This window comes from Sorex araneus, chromosome 4 (assembly GCF_027595985.1).
Source record: "Sorex araneus isolate mSorAra2 chromosome 4, mSorAra2.pri, whole genome shotgun sequence".
Taxonomy (NCBI): Eukaryota; Metazoa; Chordata; class Mammalia; order Eulipotyphla; family Soricidae; genus Sorex; species Sorex araneus.
Window position 1 is genome coordinate 3,809,721 of NC_073305.1, and position 7,462 is coordinate 3,817,182.

At 48.7% G+C, this 7,462-nt stretch overlaps 1 pseudogene; it reads right to left on the reverse strand.

Annotated features, from left to right (window-relative positions):
• Window positions 1–695: 695 nt before the first annotated feature.
• LOC101543149 (60S ribosomal protein L10a-like) lies at window positions 696–6,903 on the reverse strand (annotated as a pseudogene).
• Window positions 6,904–7,462: the final 559 nt, after the last annotated feature.

Sequence of the window (7,462 nt, forward strand, 5' to 3'; positions counted from 1 at the left end):
TAATGATGTTATTAGAAAAACACCACCCCTAAAGGTCAAAACATCTACAAGATGATTTCAGAATCAAGACTACTTGTATTCTGTGAGATCTTCCCCATATCTTATTTAAAACCTTCACTTCCCTGCCAGGGAGATCGCTTAAGTGGTAGGGCAGGTGCCTGGCACGTGCCAGGCCTTGGTTCAACCTCATCAGCCATACCTCCCCCACTACCACTCGGTGACTCCTTACTAAAATACAAAACCCTCACATTCATTTTGTTGATTTACCTTGTGGAGGCGGGGGCGATAGCCAGCATGCTCAGGCCTGAGTCCTCACTGTGCCCTCAGGGATCACTCCTGGTGGTGTTCAGAGGACCACATATGGTGCCAGGAGTTGAACCAGGGTTGACCATATGCAACCAAATGTCTTAACTCCTGTACTATCCCTCTCGTCCGTAAATCTCCAGCCCACAACCCTCACATTCTTGATTTCTGGCTTTGTTTCGGGACCATAGCCAGCACGCTCAGGGCTTGCTCCTAGTTCTGCACTCCGGGGTCACTCCTGACAGTACTTGGGGACCATAAGTGGTACTGCGTATGGAACTTGGATTGGCTTCATGCAATTCAAGTGTCTTAACCCTTATACTATATTTCTGGCCCTCACTCACATTATTATTACTACTATTATTATTTTGGTAGAGCTAGGATTTGTTTGTTCATGCTTTAATATAGGTACTGGGTTTTCCCATGGTGCTCCTAACATAGAAAGCAAGATCTTCTGCTAATTCTTCTTGAGCACCAGGAAATTGGCAGTCAACTGGAAGCCACACACAAGCTCATCTTCTGTCAATTTCACACGTCCAAGAGCCAGACACAGCCCCTGTGTCTGTACTTTATCTGGTACTTGACTGTGGACTTCACTTCATCCACTTTGGCCGCCATGTTCCCACGGTGGCTCAGCAGGGAAGGAAGCTTGCCTGTCTTGTCCAGGCTGCAGCCCAGGATCCTGGGGACCGGCTTGACCGGAGACCCTGTGAGGCCAAAAAGGCATCATCCTTCTTCACCAGCTTCTTCACTCATTCCTTCCTGTTGCCCTTCTTTAGCACCACAACGTCCACATGGAGGCAATCCACAGCTTGGCCTCATTGTGTGCTGCGGGTCCCCAGGACACACGTGGAGAACTTGGGGTGAAGGATGCTCCAGGGGAGCTTATCCCTCTGTGGCTCAGTTCTTCAGGCTGATCTGCAGCTGCACTGTCTCCGGAAACTTCCTGAACCTGCAGTGGTTCCAGTGCAAGACTGGAAGGAAACAAGGAAACAAGGAAAGAGACACCTTCACGTTATTTTCTGTTGCTTTCTGAGCCACACCTGGTGATCCTCAAGGTTTGCTCCTGGCTCTGCACTCAGGAATTACAGCCGGGGGAGCTGGGGAACCATATGGGATGCTGGGAATTGGACCCCGGGTTGGTTGAGTGCAAGGCAAGCACCCTAGCTTAGCTGCTGTGCTATTTCTCTTGGCCCTGCCTGCCTCTCACATCCTTTTTTTCCCTTATAACTTTTTAATCTTATAAAGTAGTTCACAATATTTCATTACAGTTAATATTCAAACACCAATTCCACCACCATTACACCTTCCCACCACCATATTTTGGATGTTTTCATCCCGAACCCCAATTCCTGCCACAAAGCAGAACTGAAATAATATCTTTTGTATTGTTTGTTATGAAAAACCACTGAAAATGCTACAAAAAAGTATCCTTAAAGGAAAGAGGGTGAAGATTGTTGTAGTTCACCCAGGGGTCATTAAGCCCTTCTATAAGAGATTACTAACATGTTGATAGCAGTTGAGACTTGTCTCCTTTTATATATATCATCATCATCATCATCATCATCATCATCATCATCATCATCCCGTTGATTGTCGAATTTCTCAAGTGGTCTCAGTAACGTCTCCATTCATCCTAGCCCTGAGATTCTAGAAGCCTCTCTCTACTCATCCTTCCCAACGATGCTGCATTGGAGGCTCTTTCAGGGTCAAGGGAATGAGACCCAGCATTGTTACTGGTTTTGGCATATGAGTACACCATGGGGAGCTTGCCAGGCTCTCCCATGTGGGTAGGAAACTCTCGGTAGCTTGCCAGTTTCTCCCAGTGGGAGAAATAGGCTATAAGATATCGCGCGGCTAATCTGTAAAAACATGTTTCCCTCTAAGATTGGTTGCCTCCTACTTTGAACTCCATCAAATGTGGTGTGGTACTCTTGGAGTACGGGTAGGGTGTGTGGTATGAAGTCCAGGAACAGATTCACTTGTGGCTGAGGCTTGGCCTGAGCATGTGGAGAGCGGCCATGAGCGTGGTGGCAGGTGAGTTCTGGAGGTTTTCTGCTGCCAGGACTGGGTCCCTTGGGGCAGGGAGTGAAATGGCCTGGCGCGGGGTCAGCGGCATGGTTATGGCTAGTGTCATGTTATGCTCCCTTCCGGGAAAGAAGGACACGGGATGGTGGCCGATGAGGAGATTATCTGGCACCAGCCAGAGGGGGCTTATGGGTGTGACCGCTGAGTCACTGAGACAGGGGGATACCGGCAGGGGATCTCCGTTCCCAGACCCGTGAACCCAGAGCTCTCAGTCACAAAGCCCCGCATCCCTGGGTCTTCCGGCCCCTCTCATTCTTAATGACCGCGTGTGAACTGGCTGAGACAATGTGCACCCAGAACTGCCGACATGGTGGCACCAAGGCCCCCATGCAAGGAGCAAGGGAACAGTGTGAACAGAAGGATTCTGGGGACTGCTCTGACTTCTTGCTGGCCCTATGCGTGAATCCTCCCAGAGACCTTCCAGAGCTCATTAGCTGCCTTGCCCACCCGCATTCTCAGTTCTGAAATATTCCCCAACAGCAGGAGCCTCCAGGATTTCATCTGGATGGCAAAATGACATCTTTTGTGGCCTTGGTCACTGTCCTGTCCTTCGTTCTCTGCAGTCCTCTTTAATCTTAGGTTCAACCTCCTTAATGTTTGAGAGCAGATGGCCGTATGGACAGAGGTAGCCCCTGTGAACCATCCTGGTCACCTGAGCCCACAGAAGAGACTAACGGGGCGCTGAGGGATGAGGGCAGGAGACTCGCTGTCAGGGGAGGAATCTGTACTTCATGTCAAGGTCTCTGGTTTAGCGGTGTCTTGTCCCCCCCAAATATCATGTTCTCTCATGTTGCAAAAGTAGACCAGGAAGCACGCGGCCCCGCCGGCGAGTTTTTCTTGGTCTCTTGTGAGTCTGATCTTACTGGGGAAATGGAGTCCCTTGAGATGCCAGTGGAGCTGGACAGTCCTCTCTCCCTCCCCAAGGCTTCGTTTCAGACCCTGAGAGGTGGTAGGAGAAGATCACTGGATCACTGTATCCCTGTCATCCTGTTGCTCATCGAGTTTCTCGAGCGGGCACCAGTAATGTCTCCATTGTGAGACTTTCTCCATTGTGGCAGGAGAAAATAGATTCTACAAATGCAACAAGTAAAACTCTACTCTTTTTGTTTTCCCTTTTGCTACCTGACTGCTGAATGTTTTACAGCTTTGTAATTTGCCAGGACTGGCTCCTTCCTTTTGTGCCTTACTTCATCATGCTATATAATTACATCTGCTAAAGCCCAGCATCTAATTCTGCTTTTCATGCATGCCTGCCGCACATCACCGCTGGTGACATTTCTTTTAGATGTTGCTGGTTGCCTAGCACTTCCATTTGCTATTTTCCCCCCTCTCCAATGTGGAGATAATCACTTTCACAAGGCATCTTCTCATTGTGACTCGCCTCACACCCGTAAAGGAAAGATCACCGGGAAGTCTGCTAGGAAGACCGTACACGGAAGGCTCACACCGACTGTCATTCTTCTCCTTTGCTTTCCTCCATTCCCTCGTCCCTTTCCCTCTAGATCTTTTGTCTGCAAAGTGTGGGTGTGTTCTACGTGCATTAAACACGAGTTAGCAGTTGGTGTTCTGCAGCTGGGGCAGGCGGCAGACAGCTCAGCGGGCGTCTGGGGTGCTCATACTCTCTCTTGCCACTTGTTCGCTTTTACGGGCTTGGGCTCCTGGCTTGGTTAATCCATGCATCCACGTAGAACTATGTGGCATCTGCGACTACATGAAGTAAAGTTTCTTTTCTCTAGAAAACTGTGTTTGTTCAAGTTGAAGAACCACCGTCTCCATCTGTCTTCAGAGGGTTGTTCTATCTGACGGGCTAGTTTTACTTACTACCCTGGCTTAGGCCTGGAGAAAGCCTCCATCCATAACCCTGCATCTCAGCCTGGGGAGGACGTTCATGGCTCTTTTGGAAGACAATCTATTGCTCTAGGTCACAATCCCAAAGGTATATGGGCTTCTTCACAAAGAAACTCTTTGTACCCCTGGGGATCTTGGGCTGGAGTGATAGCACAGCCGGTAGGGCGTTTGCCTTGCACGAGGCTGGCCCACGTTCAATTCCTCCATCCCTCTTGGAGAGCTCGGCAAGCTACAGAGAGTATCCTGCCCACATGGCAGAGCTTGCAAGCTACCCGTGGTGTATTCGATATGCCAAAAACAGTAACAAGTCTCACAATGGAGACGTTACTGGTGCCCGCTTGAGCAAATCAATGAACAATGGGATGACAGTACTACAGTGCAGTGCTACCCCTACGGATCTTAAGGTATGGTTTAAAAAAAATAGAAATTGAGTAGGAAGATATTCATGGAACTGTCTGCGGACAGTCAGGAAGGTGTCAAACACTAGCACGTGTTGAAATGTGAGCTATGGTGCTAGCGTGGGCAAACTTCATGGCAGAAGCTCTGTTCTCAGGAGAACCGTGCACCAAGATGGCGACACGGGCCATTTCTTTGCCCCTCACAAGAAGGACCAGTGATGGTGGTTCATGGACAAGACCTCCCTGAGAGTCCTGGGAGAACCCCACTCCTCAGAGGCCAGGGCAGATGCAGTGGGAGGTAAGGGGGGGCTGTGTGCTGACCACTGCACCTCCCAGCACAGAACAGCCCTTGGAGTTTCCCCCAGTGGGAAAGAGAGGTGTGGGGGGGCACTCAGGGTCCCCAGCAGTGTGTTTGCTTCATCACTGTCACTGTCACTGTCATACTGTTGCTCATCGATTTGCTCGAGGGGGCACCAGTAATGTCTCCATCGTGAGACTTGTTGTTACTGTTTTTGGCATATCAAAATGCCACGGGGAGCTTGCCAGGCTCTACCGTGTGGGCGAGATACTCCCAGTAGCCCGCCAGGCTCTCCAAGATGGATGGGGGGAATTGAACCCAGGTTGGCCACGTGCAAGGCGAACACCCTACTGCTATGCTATCACTCCAGCCCACCTTTGCTTCATGGGACCCAAATTTTGTTCCCCCTCTCTGCCCCAGGGATGGCAGGGGACTCTGTGGGCGGCCCAAGCTCTGAGTAGCTTTGCTTAGAAAGGGGGAGTGGGGGGCCCTGGGCACATGGGCTTCCTTCTGTGGAGCCCCCAGAGTCACTTCGGCCAGGACTCTGCTCATATGCAGGGCCAGGTGGGGGTGGGGTCGTGGGGTCGGGGGAGTAAAGCTGATCAAGACCTGAGCACATGCATGATGGCCTTTATGTCCTCAGAGGACGGCATCCAGCCAACCCCAGAACCTGCGTGAAGGCTGAGAGCTGTCATCTCACGCTGGTCCCTCCGTCCCTCCTGGCTCCTAAGTATGTGGGACTTGGAGCCCTGACCCAGCAACACAGCAGTGCAGAGGAGGAAGACGGGGCGGATCCCTGAGACAGACTGAGTATTCAGGATACCTAGAAATCCACCAGTACCACTTAAAGAAGCTGTAATAAATTATTGGCTGTATAAAAACAGAAGTCACTGTCATTGTCATCCTGTTGCTCATTGATTTGCTCAAGCGGGCACCAGTAATGTCTCTCATTATGAGAATTATTGTTACTGTTTTTGGCATATCGATTACACCACGGGGAGCTTACCAGGCTCTGCTGTGCAGGCGCGATATTCTGGTTAGCTTGCCGGGCTCTCTGAGAGTGGTGGAAGAATCGAACACGGGTACACACACAAATATTATTTAGTCATATTAAACAAGGGCATGCTATTATTTGCGAAAAATTATGGATGGACTTTGAGTATATTATGCATAATAAAATAAGGCAGAGAAAGACAAATAATGTTTGTTCTCTATACCAAACTGAATTTTAAAAAGTGCCCAACTCATTCAAAGAGAGCAGAATCTTGGTTAGTAGAGGTAGAGTGCTGGAGGGAGGAACTGGAGAAAGGTGATTATAATAGACAAGTTTCTTGTTGTAAGAAGAACAATGGAAGGAATATAAAGTACAGCATGATTGTAGGTGATGTGGGGTAGACTCGGTATAAAACATGCTGAGAGTAGATCCCAAAAGTTCTCATCAGAAGTGAAAAACATTCTGTTTTCTTTTTATCTATGAAGTATAAGATGCTAAATACCGAGGTAACCATTTTGCACTGTCTAAACATTTATAGAGCGAGACATGTCAGTTATATTCCAACATAACTGAGGCCAGGGAGACGGGGTCAGCCGAGTGGCTGGAGCGCTTGCTTTGCAAGCAGGAGGCTTGGGGTCCATCCCTGGTCTTCCTGAGCACTTCCAGGTATGACCTCTGAGCACTGAGCAGGGATTAGGCTCTACTACTGCTGGGTGAGGCCCCCAAGCAAAGGTGACAACAATAAAGGAACAGGACTGATAAAAATGTCACGTGAGAGGAGTGAATATCGAATGACTATGTTAAACTTTAGCAAGTGTTTGCTTTTGAGAATAAATTACCCCTAATTTTATTGGTTGATTTGTTTAGTGAAAAACATCACGGATGGACGCATTTGCATAAAGGAAAATGTGACACAGTGTTTTCCACCCCAGACTGTTTCATGTTAAGTACCACTTACCGAGAAATTCAGGCATCGGCAGTTTTCTCTAACTCACAGTGAAATCTCTTTCCTGGTGCTGCTCCCCCTCTTCCTCTCAGAGCTGGGCTTGAAATCAATAGTTATGCACCCTGCAAATCACTCCCGCAGGCATACCTCACCCTGTCACCTCCTTCAACATAGAGATCCAGGTGCTTTTCTTCAAGAAAAGCTGGTCAGGAGCTCTGAGTATAACAGACGTCCCCAGTGATAATTGGAACATCAGTGATGGGATGAAGCAGAATCCTTCTGCCTTTCCCCACCAAATCCAAACGAGCACATCAATTGCCCTCTAGTGCATCTTGGCTCCCTCGAGATGCTGTGGATGGCGTTTTGAATTGTGAATGATAAAAATCCTTTGCCCCCTTAAGGATTCAGTAAAAGAAAATGTCATACGACCAAGGTGGCATAAGAAAGCAGTTGACGATATTCAGCATCTTTTCATGAAAAAACTTAAATAGATTACAGGAAGAATGCACCTAGCATAATGAGAACAGCAAGAACGAGCCCACAGCTAACAGTGGTGGAACAGTGGTGAAAGGCTGAAAGGAAAAAAG